This window comes from Callospermophilus lateralis, chromosome 6 (assembly GCF_048772815.1).
Source record: "Callospermophilus lateralis isolate mCalLat2 chromosome 6, mCalLat2.hap1, whole genome shotgun sequence".
Classification (NCBI taxonomy): Eukaryota; Metazoa; Chordata; class Mammalia; order Rodentia; family Sciuridae; genus Callospermophilus; species Callospermophilus lateralis.
The window spans coordinates 63,047,318-63,064,515 of record NC_135310.1 but is presented as its reverse complement, the minus strand read 5'-3'; the positions used below and the strand labels follow the sequence as shown (position 1 = coordinate 63,064,515).

The 17,198-nt window shown below is 34.2% G+C and overlaps 1 pseudogene; it reads right to left on the bottom strand.

Moving 5' to 3' along the window:
- Positions 1–16,761: 16,761 nt before the first annotated feature.
- LOC143402737 (U6 spliceosomal RNA) lies at positions 16,762–16,862 on the bottom strand (annotated as a pseudogene).
- Between the last annotated feature and the right edge of the window lie 336 nt (positions 16,863–17,198).

The following is a 17,198-nucleotide window of genomic DNA, read 5'->3' as shown; positions in this document are numbered from 1 at the left end:
AAAAGTATTGCTGTCCAAGAAAACATATGGGGAGCGCTCCATAAAGATTGAGGTTGAGGAAATTGTGATTCATGAGTAACTGTGTCTGGGTTAGAACTCAGGACAGTTCCAGGTTGGAAGTAGAGAGCTGGGAATGATTATCATCAAGTCTGTGATTAAATTAACTAATGAGAAAAATATACAGTAAACAAGGAAGAAAACAGAGAGTAGAACCTTGGGAATGCCAACATTTTGGGAATGGGTAAAGGAAAAGGAGCCTGTAAAAGTAGGAAGATTGGCCATAAGGGTAGGGATAAGATTGGGTCAAAATGGAAGCCAAGGACAGGAGGTGTTTCAAGATAGAATATGATCAGGGAAATTAACTCTGAGAGGACCAAGTAAGGTAAGAGCTGAGAATTATCTATTGCACTTAAGTATGTTCCCTTTTCTTATTTCTTAAGTAGGCTTTTAAATCCATTAGTGGGTAATGAATTATGTAATGATTTTTTTAGATGTTAGAAATAGAAACAATATAACAGCAAGAAAAACAAGAATAGTGACATGTTACTTACACAGTACCAAGTATTGTGTATTAAGTCATTGTATCAGTCAGAGACCTGGTGGCAAACAAACACAATGTGGGTAACTGAAACAGATTTTTATGACATTTTGGTTAAAATTGAAGAAAACCAACAATGGGAAATACTCTGGGACCAGCAGTAATAGGTCTTACCACTTCTTAAAGTACAGACAACACTGGTGAGGGAAGGCACCCAAAGAGGGCTTGCAGGCTTAGGAATATAGTTATTACCAAATTGTGGCCTGAAGTAGAGGAGGCATCTGAACCAATACCCTTATTTTTTCTCCTTCAATCAATGAATTTTCTGTTGACGCTTGAAACCCACTTTAAATTCAGCATGAAAACCTGGTAGATGCAGTCCATATGCCTCATAGACATACAATAGATTGGAGAGGGCAGGAGAATAGATTTGGAGGAAATGTGAAATATCTAGCACCCTCATTTGTGCTTTGCAATTCTGAACAATTGGCATATTCCTACTGTTATACAAATGAAGAAATGTGGCATATAAAGATTAGGTTATTTTCTTGTGATCATGTAGATAATAAGTGGTGAAACTAATTTCAGGCTTGCTCCATTGGCTTTTATTCTTTCTTCTTTACTAAAAAATGTGTTTTACATTGTAAACAATGTTTCAGATACATTATATCAAATTTAGCCTGTAGTTTTTTCACTTTTTCTTTTTTTTTGGTTGAAAGAATTTACTTATTTTCCTTATAGATTTTTCTTAATCTCTTTATTTAAAAGGATATTTCCTAATTTCCAAATATGGAGATTTTTAGTAGTTACAGCTTTGTTGTTGATTTCTTCTAAATTTATTGGGATCAGATAATATGATGGTTATTACACATGCCCTTTGAAATTCATTGAGACCTGCTCTATGAATATTTATTTGGTGGATTTTGTAATGTTTTCTGTGAGATTCAAAATAGTGTGCAGAGTTGTCCCTGTCCTTCAACATCTATGGGTGTCAGGATCCCCAGCAGATAACCAAAGTCTACATATTCTCAAGTCCCTTATGCAAATGGTGCAGTATTTGTATTTAACCTATGAAAATTTCTCATATGCATAAAATCAATTCTTGATTACTTGGAATGTCTAATACAATGTAAATGCTTTTAAATAGTTGTTATACTCAATTGTTTAGGGACAAATGACAAGGAAAAAAGGAAAAATGTCTGTACATGTTGAACATATGTGCACTTTTCTTCCTAAATTTTTTAGTCTGTAGTTGGTTTAATCCATGCATACAAAATCAATAGATTTGCAGGGCTGACTATAGTTTGCAATTGCTGAATCTATATATTTATATAGGTTTATGTATACAAAGCTTGTTAACTTTATCAGTTGAGGTTTTACTCTTTTTACTGACATTACTTTCTAATGTCTGCTTAGGTTAATTTTTTCTTATAATTTTGGTTTTTGGGTTTAAATAGGTGATTATATGAGTAAATGTTTAAAGTTTTTATATATGTTTTAATGTTTTATTGTTAAATTGTGTTTACTTAAAATCTATAATCTATTTTTCTTTGTCTCTTTTATCTGATACTAAGAAAATGACACCAACTTATTTTGATTAGTGTTTGATTAATGTCTATCTTTCTCTACCATTTTACTTTGAATATTACCAAATTCTGTATCTCAAATGTACCTTTTGTAAATGGTATTTCTAAAAAAAAAAATCTGTGGCAGATATCTGAGAAATTTTAAGTAATCTTTGTTTTTTTAAAGTGGAAAACTTTTCCTGTTTACATTTGTTGTAATCATGGACATTTGGATTTATTTCTATTGTCATAGTTTGTACTTTTTGATTGTTCTGTTTCTCTTATGATTTTATCCCTTTCTTGCCATTTTGGATTAAATTTCTCAAATACTTTTTTTATTCTAGAAGTTTGAAAAGTATAGTTTCTTTTGTGAATTTTAATGATTATCTAAAAATTCAGCAGCTGCATTTTCAATGTATAAACTTAATCAGTATTTTTACTCTCCTCCCAATGTAAGAACCTTAAATTCTTTAAGTTCAATTAGTCCATCCTAATCTTACATATTATTGTCATGTATTTTAGTTTCATCTTTTAAAAGTCCCATAATATTCCATTATTATTTAATTATGTTAACATATATTGGGATTTTTCTAGTTATTTACCAATGTCTCTGTTCTATTTCCTTCTGCTTCTTACATTTTCCACCAGGATCACTTTCCTTTTGCCTCATGTGTATTACTCAGAATTCGTTCTAGTGGTGTTCTTTGTGAGTGAACCCTTAGTTTTTCATTGTATGGTATCTTGTTTAATCTTTTTCTTATAAGGATATTTTTACTTGATCCAGAATTCTAAATTAATGAATTTTCTTTCTCAATGCATTGAAAATATTCTCCTTTCATCTGGCTTGTACTGGGCTACTGAAAAGTCTGTTGCAGTTGCTTCAGAGGCCAACCTTTTCCTTATGTTTTAAGATATTCTCTTTATTCTTCTGTCACTTTTAAAGTGATTTGTCTAAAGGAATTGAGCTTAATCTTGGAGTTAATTTGAAGGAATAATTTGAGACCTAGGAGAAAAGTAAGTTTATGTGGAGATAATTTGTATTTTCTTCTGCTAATCCGTTCCAGATACACTTAAAATGCTTTCTTATTGTCTCCTTCTCTCTTCCCGCCCTCTCTCCCTTCTTTCCCCTGCCCCTCTCCTTCTTTACCTTAATTCCTTCTTTTGAATGCTAGGGATTAAACTCAGGACCTCATACATACCAAACATGTACTTTATTATTGAGCTTTACCTCCAGCTAAGAAACATTTAAAATTCTTAACTCTAGATTTTCAGATAAAATTGATATTATAAACTCAAATAATGCCCATGTGAGGACTATATCATGATTACAAATTCTTAAGAATATTCTTCATTCACTAGAGCAGTCATTCACTCTTTGCAGTATTTTTGATGGTTGGTTGGTTGGGTTGAAGTGTTTCAAACCCACTCTCACCATTCCACTAAGCTTGTAAGCTTTTGGAGTCCAACTTTATGGGGGATTTCTTTTTACATTCCATAAGTTAGGAAAATCCACCCCCATCTATTACTACAGATTTCACAGCCATAAAAACAGAAGTAAAACTGGATCAGCATTTGGAAAATGCTCACAAGATAAAAGCTGACTTTCATGTTCCCCTTGTGTCTGTTGGGATTTTTGCATTCACTCAATATTTCTTATTTTCTTGTGAACTCATAGATAAATTTAAGGTTTTAAAAAGACATTTGATCCAACATTTTGTTCCTTTTTTTTTTTTTTTTTAGGAGTTTCAGTCAGCGTATTTAGTTTTCTATATTGCTAGAAAATGAGTTGGCAATAAAAGGACAAATGGGGAATCTTGATCCAGCATTTCAGAGGGTTAAGTAGGTGGTTTAATTCAGAGGGTAGAGAAGGCTAAGGAGGGAATGGGAAGTGAGACTGGGTGGCAGTGAAGAAAGGGGGTCCAACATGTGAGGGATGAAATGAATCAGATGAGTCTCCCACCCCATTTTTCTTTTTAGTCATGTTCTCTTCAATTCACATATTTCTCATACTTTCCCTAATATCCTGGGGAACCTATACTCAAGGGCTACCCTCCTAGCCCATTACAGTTTCCTTCCTTCTTTCTTGTGTTCACTGAGTCCACATCTCACTACTCCACAACGATGGGAGCCACAATATTTACAATCTTAGTCTTATAATAGATTCAAACACTATGGACACCATAGAGCCTATTGAAACCAAATTTTACTATGTTCAAGGTTCAAAGACAAGTAATACATTTTTATGACTTCTCAATTTCACCGATCACTGAAATGCTTCAATATTTCCCTCAATTCTCCATTCTTTATTATGTTTCAAGCCTTATAAAATCTTGTGAGCTTGCTGCCAGTCTTGGGTCTCTTTGGGCTAAACTGGCCTTTTTGGAAGCAGACTTCCCTCTGACAAGAGATGCCATTTCCAGATATGTGGATTCAGCATAGCTGAATGGAATAGGCAGCTCAGCAGGAGCGGCAGCAAACCGTAAAATCCACAATTTTAAAGTGTCAGGATCAGTATTTCATGGGCCCATCCTGTTACTCTAAAATCAGATCAACTGGGAACATACTTTCCAGCCAAATTTTGACAGGTGCAGCTACTGCCACAGCTCTGCTGTTCTTTCTCTAATCTGCCCATCTGCTCCCAGGATTCCTCTTTTTCTCTTTGAAATATTCCCTCTTCTGCTTTCTTTAGCTGCAAGTACTTCACTTTGTCGTTTAAGACAAAGTCCACACAAACAAGTCAAAGCAGACAGGAACAGAGCTATTATATGTAATTAGAGTAGTAAAGGCAGCCAGTCTGAATAATTCCATCTCGCAAATTGGTTTTCTTGTCTACATTAGTCTAATTATCCAATATTCTCTGCATTTATTAGGATTTTGCTGTCTGTACATAAGCAAATAAGATCCTAATTAAGTTGTTAGTAATGGATAAAAATGTTTAAATGGATTCATCCTTATAAAAGTTTTTCATGAGCATCTTCTAAGTACTAAACATCATTTTTTCTTTACAGCAGCTAGCCAAAACATATTTCTTACTCTCAAGAGCTTTTAAAGAGCGATATTTGTTGGTAATGTTTTTATTATTATTAAACTTTGGCATGAATTATTTTATTGAATCTTTAGTAAGTATAAGAAATAAAAATTGTCACATTGCTGGTTATGTTGTGTACTTTGTAGGCTATACTAGAAATAGCTTACAGGTTGTATGAAAACAGGGAGTAGGCTCGATTTGGCCCAGAGGCCAGAATTTGTTCAGCCTTACTTTAGAACAAACACATAGAAGTGATTTATTATTCTTATTTTTCAGAAGGAATGGACTAGGAGATCTTGGTCCAAAGTAGCAGAGCTTTAACATATTTCCAGCATTCTCTTGTACTTTAGAAGAGCTTATGTGGTTCTTCATTTTTCTGTTGTACAGGTTTCTAGGAGGGACAGGAACAAAAACTATAGTTAGATGAAAAATTAGGGGAGTTAGGATTTCCAAGTTTTACAGCATCCACATGGCTGTGTTTGTAGTTGGGGAATCATGTGGTCGGTACTCTCCTACCTCCCTAAAAGCATATCTGATTTCAAAAGCATAGCTCGACTTGATCCTAGATCCTGAGAAAAAGGATGAGATGAATCAGATGTGTCTCCCATCCCATTTTTTCTTCTTAATCATGTTCTTTTCAATTCACATATTTCTCATTCTTTCCCTAATATCCTGGGAAACCCATACTCAAGGAAGTATATGGCACATTGAGTTTTTAAAGAATGATGAGGCTAAGTTATCCTTCCTAAGAATTTTTCTTTCCATTGGTTATAATACACTGTACCAAAACATGTAATATCTTGTTGCTCTTTCAATCATCCATGAGTAATGCAGGTGAGGGGAATATTTTTGAGGTTCCTATAAACATATTATCATATTTTATATCTGTCCCTGAAGCTGAGTTTAAGCCAATGTTCTTGAATTATAAAATATTACTCAGTTCACTGGTAAAGTATTCCCCACCTTGCTGTAGCTTTTATTTTTTAATTAGTAAAAAAGGGCCAAATTTTCATATGTATAAAGTTAAGAGAAATACAGACTGTCTCTGACTAATATGATTTGACTTAGGATTTTTCAATTTTATGTTGGTGCAAAAGTAATACACATTCAGTAGAATTCATACTTTGAATTTTGAATTGTGTTCTTTTCCTTGGCTAGTGATATGCAGGGCAAGACACTTTCATGATTCTGGGTGGCAGCAGCAACCACAGCTCCTGGTGAGTCATCATGGAGGGAAACAACAAATACTGTGTTGTCAAGGGGTTTGTTTTTGGCTATCATGTTTTGTATTGTCACATACCATCATACCTACTTCTAATATATTAAGTGTGTGTCCTGCTTCTAATATATTAAGTGCTTTCCAACTGATAATATCTTCAACATGATGGGGATGGGGTATGACCCCATCATAAGTCAAGGAGTATCTGTAACAGTTTGTATCTTAGTTTGTATCTTGGCTTTCAGGTAGTTTAATGCCAGAGTGCAGTAAATTCATGGTGATGTAGTCATTAGCTCAATATTAGTGCAAACAATAAGACAGCAATATCAATAATTCATACAAAACAGATAAATAATAGCCTGTACATATTTTAACATTCTCTATCAGTGTCAAGAACAGAAGTAATATGTGAAAATAGGTTGGCAGAGAATTGTGTTGTGTATATGTATGCATCACATGTGCCTGTATGTATGTCGAAAAATGGCAGTGTATCAATTATCTCTTGCTAATTAATAGGCTACCCCCAAACCTAATGGATTAAAGTAACCATTTGTATGCTGAAGAATCTTTGATTTGGCTGTGTTCACTTATTGGTTCTTCTGTCACGTTTTCCTGGAGTCACTCTTGTATCTGCAGTCACTTGTGGCTCAGCTGGAGTTGGGTGGTACACAGTAGTGCCATTTAAATGTCTGGGAGTTATCTGGGGCTGTTGCCCAAAGGGTCTTGGTTTTCCTCCATGTAGTTTCTCCAGTACGATAGCTTGGTTTTCTTTTATGGTGGTAAAAGTATTCCAAAAGAACATGCTCCAGTATGCCCTTGCATGCAAAGCTTATGCTGTGTCATATTTGATCATGTCCTATTGGTCAAAGCCACACTATGAGTCAATATGAGGAGACTTCTTATCATACGCCACACTATGAGTCAATATGAGGAGACTTCTTAAAGATGTGTATACCAAAAGATGTGTTACATTGGATATATTATTATGGTTATAAGATCTCTCTCCAAAGTGGTATGTTAAAAAGTGGAGATACACACACACACACACACACACACACACACACACAAATATATATATTACTATCACAGAACCAATAGATCAATGTTCTGTGTTTTACAACTGTGTATAGCTGACTTCCAGTATAACTGTGTACAATATTCTGTGCTATGATAATTTGAATAATTACAGTTTTTTTTGAGAGGTATATGAGGATGGGAGGCACATAATGAATTTTGGTTAACAAAAAAGAAAACTTGGGTTTTAGTTTTCAACTCTTGACACTTTATATCTTGGGCAAATTTTAAACTTAAGTCTCAATTTCCTCAGCTAAATAATTGCTGGAGAAGAGTTTGGAGGTCGTAATGTATATGACATGAATGTGCTTCTCTGAGCAACAGGCAAGTATTAAATCCTGAAATCTCCTATTATTACTTAATAATAGGAAAATTTTACCTGTGTATTCTTCCTAGATTCATCAGTGATTCTTCATCTAAATATCTGTCAAATTAGTTCTTCTTACCAGTTTAAAAATAATTAAATTATTATTATATTATAGGTAGGCACCACTAGCACAAAATAGAACAGGCAGTGTTCTCAGTTGACCCAGTCTCTACCTGGATCATTGGCTTCAATATACTTCAATATCCCCCTGAAATGAATATATTTATGCCCTTCTGAAATGAAGTTATTTTACCTGGGAATCATAAAAATTTTAATTATTTGTGTGTTCCCATTTCTTTCCATCCTATTCTTTATAAAACCCAAGATTAGAAGATCTAATGGGAACAACGTAAATTTGGGGATCAGAAGATAAGTATGGACATCCCACCTCTGTCACTCTTAGCTATTTCAGTCTGAGTGTCAGTTTTTTCTCTGTAAAATGGGAATGATAAGAATATAGCATCAGCAGAAGTAGTGATAAATCAAAGGCATAATGTTAATAAATTGCCCAGCTGATGGGTAGACTGAATGAAGGGTAGCCTTTATAATAAATTTAAAGGTACTTTTGCAGGGTTTTATGGATTCATTATCTAATCACAGTCCCCAAAACAAATTTTATGACACCTTGGTGTATAGGAATATTTCTGCTGCCAAGGCTATCACTGTAAATTTTAATCAAAGATTCCAGATAACTGTGATTACTTTGCATTTCTGTGTCAAGATTGCCTCAGGATATATCCAAGAACAAATAGCCTACTGTCGGTTGGAAATATGGAAACAGACTTTGGAACGCTAGCATGCAGCTAGCTCACCATGACTGTTTCTGAAACACTGCAGACCTACTCCAAAAAACATAAAAGACAGAAGGAAACATCAGGGAATAGTTATAGAAAATAATCAAGAGAAGATAAATTAGCTTTAGTAACTTACTGCAATAATTTTCAACTTGTATGTCCTTTCAAGTGAATATAATATTATATTTAAAATTTCAAGAAAACCAATACAAAGCATAACAAATATTTAAGCACAAATTGAGCAAAACCTTTGTTTTTTTTTTCCCTATACCAAAGACATGGCCTGATTATGTCCAACCTGCATGAAAGTGGCATTAACTCTTGGTAGTCTTCAGGTTAGTAATAACCTCTTCATTCCAATTAATGATAACCTACTAGACTGATTGTATTAAAGATCTTTCTGGAAACATCAGGATTTTGGAGGGCCAATGTAAAGTGGGGTTGAAATCCTTAACCTTAACCAACCAGCCCATTTCAGTAAGGCTTCTTCACTGACCTGAGAATGCATCTACAAGAACCAGGGCCTCTTAGATAGAGAATGAGCAAAGGAAGGTTCACAAGAAAACTGAGAGCAAATAGATGGACCCATAGCTGGCACAAGAGGCTAGATCCCTAGGGGCTTGTGTTCTACCAAGAAGATAGATGATAGACTGTAAACATATTAAGTAAATTATTATATGACATGGCCAAAATAAGTAGAGAAACGTAAGTAGGGGTCCAGAGGGCCAGGTGGGAAGAAAAAAGTAGGTTGTAGAATTAAACTGTCTGATCAGAGCAGCCTTCACGGAGAAGACAAGCAAAGACTTAAAGGAGGCAAGGAAACCAATTATATTGACATCCAAGGGTAGAGAGTTCCAGACAAAAGGAGCAGTAACTACAAATGCTCTGCCTTGCTTGGCAAATTCAGATAACAGCAGGGAGGCCAGTGTGGAGAATGAATCGACAAAGTGAGTGATAGGAGAAAGGGTCAGAGGCCAACTGGGAGCTGTATAGAGGTTTATGGGTTATTTTAAGGTATTTTGCTCCATGTGAAATTGAGAGGCTTTGCAAGGTTTGGAAGAATGTGGCAGTGCATGACTAATATTTTTTAAAAATCCATCTGGCTACTAAACTGGCAGTAATCTGTGGGGGTGGGGTTAGGAAATTAAGGATAGAAATTTTAAAAAGCAGGAGGTTTTCCAGTAATCCTATCAGGTGATGATGGTAACTCAGACCAGGATGCTAACAGTGGAGATGGTCAGAGGTGTTGTATCCTGCATATATTTTTGAATCTAAGATCAATGGGATTTCCTAATGGAAATTAACCAGGACTTTTTAGCGTCTCAACTTCATTTTGGTATTATCTATCTCTGAATCCATGTTTCTTATAATAGGCTGAGCAAACAATCATAATTCCTCCCAGCTGTTCAAGGCAGAACCCTGAATCATTTGATGATATATTTGACCTTCCAGGCAGGCCGGACTGAAGCAGAAGGGCCAGAGAGGGATGGTACTTTACCCACACTTACCTCCATTTGTAAGATCCACTTCCTAGGTAGGCTCTAAGTAATGAAGAAGGAGCCCACCAGACAAGGAGGAAGCAGATGTGTCAGATTATGAGAGAAGCTCAAGAGGAATGAGGACGAGGATGGGGTTCAGGATGCTTTGTGTTCCATGAATCCTTTTATTTATACCTATTCAAATGTATAGGTCCTCTTTCTTCATCAATATTAAGATGTTTAAATAAAAGGAACTAGTGAAGCTTGTAATTCAGTGGATATAATTTAACAAATTACTTGCTTAAACCGTAAGTTCAACTTTTGGCTACCTGAGCCCTGAAATCTTTTTTTTTTCTTTTTTTTTTTTTGAGAGAGAGAGAGAGAGAGAGAGAGAGAGAGAGAGAGAAAGAGAGAGAAAGAGAGAGAGAGAGACAGAGAGAGAGAGAGTTTTTAATATTTATTTTTCAGTTTTCGGTGGACACAACATCTTTATTTTATTTTATGTGGTGCTGAGGATCGAACCCAGCACGCAGCGCATGCCAGGCAAGCGCGTTACCGCTTGAGCCATATCCCTAGCCCAGTCCTGAAATCTTAAGAATTATTTTTTTTAAAGCATTTTCAGAAAGACTCTAGGTATTTGTTTCTTAAGCAAAACGCGTAGGTATATCTCTTCTCATATACCTTTTTATTTTAAATGCCATTATTACTGACTTAGAAATTCTGTGAACTGAACATTTTTGTCTCCTTGAAATTCACATATTGAAATCCTAACTTCCCTTGTCATGGTATTAGGAAGTGCCACCTTTGTGAGGCAATTAGGTCATGAGAGTTGAGTTCTTTGAATGGAATTAGTGCCATATAAGAGAAACTTGAGAGCTCACTAGTCCTTTCCTACCATGTTGCAGTCTGCAAACTGGAAGAGGAGCTTTACCAGAAAGGGACTATGCTGTACCCTAGTCTGTCTTCCAACCTTTAGAACTGTGAGAAATAAATTTCTGTTACTTATCAGCTACCTGGTTTATGATGCTTGTTAGAGCAGCCAAGCTGACAGAGATACAAATTTCTTCTTTCTTTTATAAAAACACTTTTTATGAATTCTTCACCATTTCTTTTCTTCCCTTCTTAGTTCAACATTTATTTTATCCAATGAATAATCATTCTTTTCCCCCCTGAAATTTCCCCTTTTCTTTTTAGCTTTTTTTATGTCCTATTTTCCCCTATTGATCTTATCTAAAACATCAAGTATGTATCATTTTCTTTTCTTCTCCTATCATATAAAATGAACTGGTGAAGATCTAGGCAAAGTCATGAGGTTTTGTTTATTTTTCATACTCTCTTATTGCTGACGGCCTCTCTCCAACTCCTTTACCCTTAAGACCATCACTTTCAACTTTCTGCATTTCCCAGGCATCCAGGGGTTCCATGTATGCCCAAGACATCAAAGGACCTCAGAAAGTCAGTACAATACAGTGACTCAGGATGTGTCCACTGGAGACAAACTGCTGGTGTCAGTTATATACTATAACTGATGAATACCTTGTTCGTTGGATTGTTGGGAAGATTAAATGAGTTTTATTTGTAATATGTGTAGAACAGTACATGTGACAGTATAAGCACAGTGTAGGTATAAAACTGTTATTATTATTTTAGTTTTGTATACCAAGGCATATCTGTTCCTTGTGTCATTATTCCAGAACCCTCTTGTATGATTTCTAAGTCACCATAACGTGTTCATGGATTTAAATGATTAGATTGAATTCCAATCTATATTTCAACATGAGGTATATAGAGCTGGTTAAGCAAACAGGTGCTAATGTTTTTTTTTTTTTTTTTTTTGGATACCCTAGAGGAGCTTTGGGTCCTTTGGTACTTAGGGTAGGTGTCCACCACAAACCTAATGTCTAGCATTTTGTTCCTAAATAGCTTGTTTAAATAGTCAGGTATCTTCTTTACCTACAGACTGTAACATCATTTTTAAAAATTTCAAACATTCTATAAAGCTGAATTAATTTTATAATGTAGATTCCTAGAATTTATACTTTCATGTTTTCATTAGGTTATCACTAGATTTAGTGATAGTAGGGAAGCAAAGAACATGGACTTTGCTTTTAGAGACCTACATTTGAGTTCATTTACCAGGCTTTTTACAGTGGTGTTCTAAGGGTTGATTTCTCAAATTTCTTTAGTTTCTTTATTTATGCAATATGAACCACAATATTGACTTTAAAGTTTTGCTGTGAAGATTAAATGACAATGGCTTAGATATAGAATAGGCACTTGATAAATATTACTTTCCTTTTTGTTTTTAAATTTTTTTTTACATTTTTTATTTATTGCAGTCAATTTTGAAATAATTAAACTTTTAACCTGTGGTTTTTCTTTGGTATTTTCCATAAAATAAATTAACACAAGGAGGTAGCAGACGTGTTAGATTATGAGAGAAGCTCATGATTTAAACAACCATGTTGGAAACTAGATGTGTGGTCACCTATTGTGGGTTAATTCGTGTATTTAGTTGGCTTTTGAGATTTTCTGTGCCATTTTTTTTTTCTTTTCTTTCTTTTCTTTTTTGTGGTGCTGGGGATTGAACCCAGGGCCTAGTGCATGCGAGACAAGGCCTCTACCAATTGAGCTATATCCCTTCTGTGTCATTTCAAGTTAGGATTTTTTTTGGAGGTGGGTGTGCTAGGGGTCAAATTCAGGGCCTTGCAAATGGTAGGCATGTATTCTACCACTGAGCTATACTCCTAGCCCTTAAATTAGAACTATATTGATATGGTAATATCTTCAAACCCCACTATTTTATCTTCTTGGCATAAGATTGGAATTTATTTTGTCTTCAGTGTTAAAAGCATATTGTTGGTTAAGATTCTCATTTTGGGTATATTTCTTACCTTTGAAAATTTTACATTTTTTTTATGTTTAAAATTTTTAATTTTATTTCTATATTTGTAATCTGGGCTCATTATACCTGATACTTATTTTCTTTCACTTCCCATTGCTCAATTTTAACCTATGCATTCTTCTTTGCAGTGTTTCTCGACCTTGTTCAAGAATTCTACAATCAAGAAGCACTTAAGTTATTTTTCTGCCTGGTTCCTTTTTCCATTTGAAAAGATGTAGGCATTTCTTCCATCAATCAAGCTACTCCATGTGCATTTTTATATGTTTTCCTTATTAGTTTTGTAGCATTTGGTACTATTCTTTTTGTCCCAGCTCTTTCCATGTTTTCAAGCTACATTATTGAAAGATGCTTTTATCAGTAAAAGTGCCTTTTCCCTTTTAGGTTTTCATTTGTTATTTATATAGTTTTTATATGCTCTTGAATTTACCGAATCTAATATTAATCTTAACTAATCTACTTTGAATTCTACTTTTTCTCTACACAAAACATTTCAGAGACAAACAATTGAATTCAAACAACTCTTTAATAAGCCATCATTATTATTAGGTTGTTATTTTTGATTTTACATTTAATAAGTTCCGTTAAAATGTCTTGTTGTTTGATGAATTCTAATGCATATTGTGCTTTATATTTCCATTTCTCTTTTTATACCTCATAAATATTTTAATCAAAATTGATGATACATGTTTGGCTTATAGATGCCAACCAAATTAACATAGTTAATTTTCCAATTATTTAGTACATTGAAATGTAAGAAAAAAAGTATAAATTCAAAAGTAAACAGTATAATCCTAAATTTGAGAAACAGGAAAACAAAAACAAAAACAAAAACAAAAACAAACTTAGACAATGTAAAGATGAAAGGCTACTCTCCAATAAAGCCCTCCTGAGCTAGTACCTGTTTCCATCCTGGGTCTTGTTACTGTGGGGATCTGCTGGGGTTTCTGGAGGTAAAAACTCAGGATGGTGGTGGTGGTGCTCCCAAAACTGTAACCCCCAAGACTTCCTCATTTGCATTCTAGGCACAGGCAACTTTCAATCAAAAGACAAGCCACAGAGAAATATTTTCAGTATTTACATGCCTTATAAAAGGCTAGTATCTTGAATGTAAACAGAATTCTCAAAAGACAATAATCAAAATTATACAAATTGATGTTAAAAAGGGTTAAAAGAGTCTGTATCTCCCTCTGGAGATGGTCCACAAACTTTTGTTTGTGTCTCTGAAAAAAAAACAAAAAACAAGTAAAACTTTGAATGTACACTTTTCCAAAAAGAGATCTGAATGGTAAATAAACATATATGGTAATTCGAAATATCATTTGTTATTAATGCAAAGTAAATTTGCAATGTGTTACCAGTACACACTTGCTAGAATGGTTAAAATACAGAATGAAAACTGATAGTACTAAGTGATATCAAGGATGCAGAGTAATTTTTATTCTTTCTTTGGTGATGTGGATTGAATCCAGGGCCTCCTTCATGCTAAACACGTGCACATTCTATCACTGAGCTACCCCCATCCTGCAATTGGAACTCTTGAGCACTGCTGATTAGGAATTCAAAATTAGGAATTAGTAACCTCTGTGGAAGACAGTAAGTGATTTCTCATGAAGTTCAAAATATGTTTATCATAAGGCTCAGCATTCTCATTCTTAGTTATTTTTATTTGAGAAAAATGCAAAAAAGTACACTAATGTTTATAGCAGTTTTATTTGTTTCCAAACTGGGAACAACCCAAATATCCTTCAGCTGGTGGTTAGATAAACAAGTTGCTGTGCATCCAGAAAATGGAATACAACTCAACCATCAGATGAAATGGACTATTGGTACTTGCAATGACATGAATAGATCCAGTACATTAATATGTTAAGTGAGAGAAGCCAGTTTGAAATGGCTATATATTGGATGATTTCATTTGTATGACATTCTAGAATAGGGCAGAATCATATCAGTGATTTCCAGGTAACAGGAGTAGAGGGAGGATGAGACTTTGGAGAGTCATAAGGGGTTTATATGGAGAGAGGATCTATCATGTTTGTTTTGGTGAGGGTTAAAAATTGTATGCATTTATTAGAACTCAACTGATTATAGACTGCTATATAATTGTATTACATATGTGAATTGTATATAAGTAAATAGATTATCTATAAAATCTATAGATTAAAAATGGATCAATAAAATAAAAAATCAAGAAGTTGCAAAAATTTTAGCATAAAATACACTTCTTATCCTACTTTTTATCTTTATAATGTTCTAAGTATCATTTTTAGAGCAAAATATTTCATACATATAATTCATGAGAGTTTTTCTTCCATTTATGAAACCAGCTAATTTCATATTTAGGGAATAATATTTATTAAAGAACTGTTAATAAGAAGCAAGTAAAGTTATTTTCTTATTTGTTCAGATTTTCAGTAAATCTCTTTTAGTGCATATTATCTGTTATATCTATTGTATCTGAACAACATAATTATAGACCCACATGGTTCTCAAGGTTTATAATTTCAAGTTGACCATAAAACTGGACATGCTTTATTCTGTATGCTCACCATCTGCCATTCTGAGAATCTACATCCATTTGTTTTGCTTCTGCTATTTTATTCATGAAGCATAGCTTTAGTGGTTTGTATGCAGAATCTTTTAATCGTCGTTTTTACTCAAAGATCTGGAAAAGCACTGCAGAAACTGGTTTTCCTTCTGAAATTTCATTCTTCAAGTGACAAAGTCAGTGCTCCAATGGTGTATCTTTCTCTAAAAAGAGAAAAATGCATGTGTTTGCTTAGTAGTTAAGGGTTAAAATGATTTGGTTGCTTATATTTTCTGATTTTAGAGTATTTTAGGAGTTGTGTAAAACCATTTCCCAATAATATTCCAATCTAACCAAAAAATTCACTTGATATTGAGTGGTTTAGTCATAAGCTGTTCTTCACCTGTAGGTTTTTAAAAAAAATTTACACATTATAATTATACATAATAGTGGAACTCATTATGTCATATCTATATATGCACATAATTTGATCAGTCTCATTCTCTAGTACCTTCCCTTTCCCTTTCTTCCTCCATGCTTGATATCCTTGGTCCATTTTACAGGTCTGTCTTTTATTGTTATTATTTTTGTGATTGTTTTAATTAGTGCTTTATAATTACACACACACACACACACACACACACACACGATGTTCATTGTGATATATTCATACATGGACATAGCATAATTTAGTAGATTTTGTTCCCCAATTCTTTTCCATGACCTTCCCTCCACCTTCCCTCTTGATCCCCTTCTATTTTCATGAGAACCCTTTCTTCTTAAATTCCTATTTTTCCTCACTGTGTCTGAGTCTGAGTCTGGCTTATTTCACTTAGCATTATGTTCTCCGGTTCCATCCATTTATTATTTTTTTTATTTTTTAAAAATATTTATTTTTTTAGTTGTAGTTGGACACAATGCCTTTATTTTATTCATTTATTTTTATGTGGTGCTGAGAATCGAATCCAGGGTCTTGTACATGCAAAGTGAGCACTCTACCGCTGAGCCACAACCCCTCCGGTTCCATCCATTTACAGCAAATGGCACCATTCCATTATTCTTTATGGCAGAATAAAATTCCATTGTGTGTATATAACACATTTTATTTATCCATTCATCTGTTGAAAGGCATCAAGGCTGGTTCCCATAACTTGACTGTTGTGAATTGCACTGCTATAGACTCAGGTATGCATGTGTTACTATAGTATGCTTAGTTCTTTTGGATAAATACCAAAAAGTAAAATATCTGGGTCATCTGGTGGTTCCAAAAGTGTAGAATGCCTCACCAATTTGCATGTCATCCTTGTACAAGAACTATACTAATCTCTGTATTGTTCTAATTGTTCTACATGTGTTGCAAAAAAAGCATCACTTACAAATTTAAAGTAATATTAATATTCTTAAATGGACTTACCAGTTCTAATGACTTTCCTACCATAGGAGTGAGACTAACAGTAAACCAGTAATTTATTAATTTATTAATCTAATCACGTATTTACAATACCATTGTATTCTTGGGCAACAAAGTGAGTGGCTTAAATAGTGGAAATTCATTGTATCACAGTTCTGGAGTCTAGAAGTTTAAGACCTATGTGTTGGCAAGCTACTTTCTATCTGAAGTTGATCCTTTCCCTAGGCCCTAGTCTTATGGCAACAGAACTCATCTTTACCTGGTGTTTTCTCTTATGCATGTCTGTGCCCAA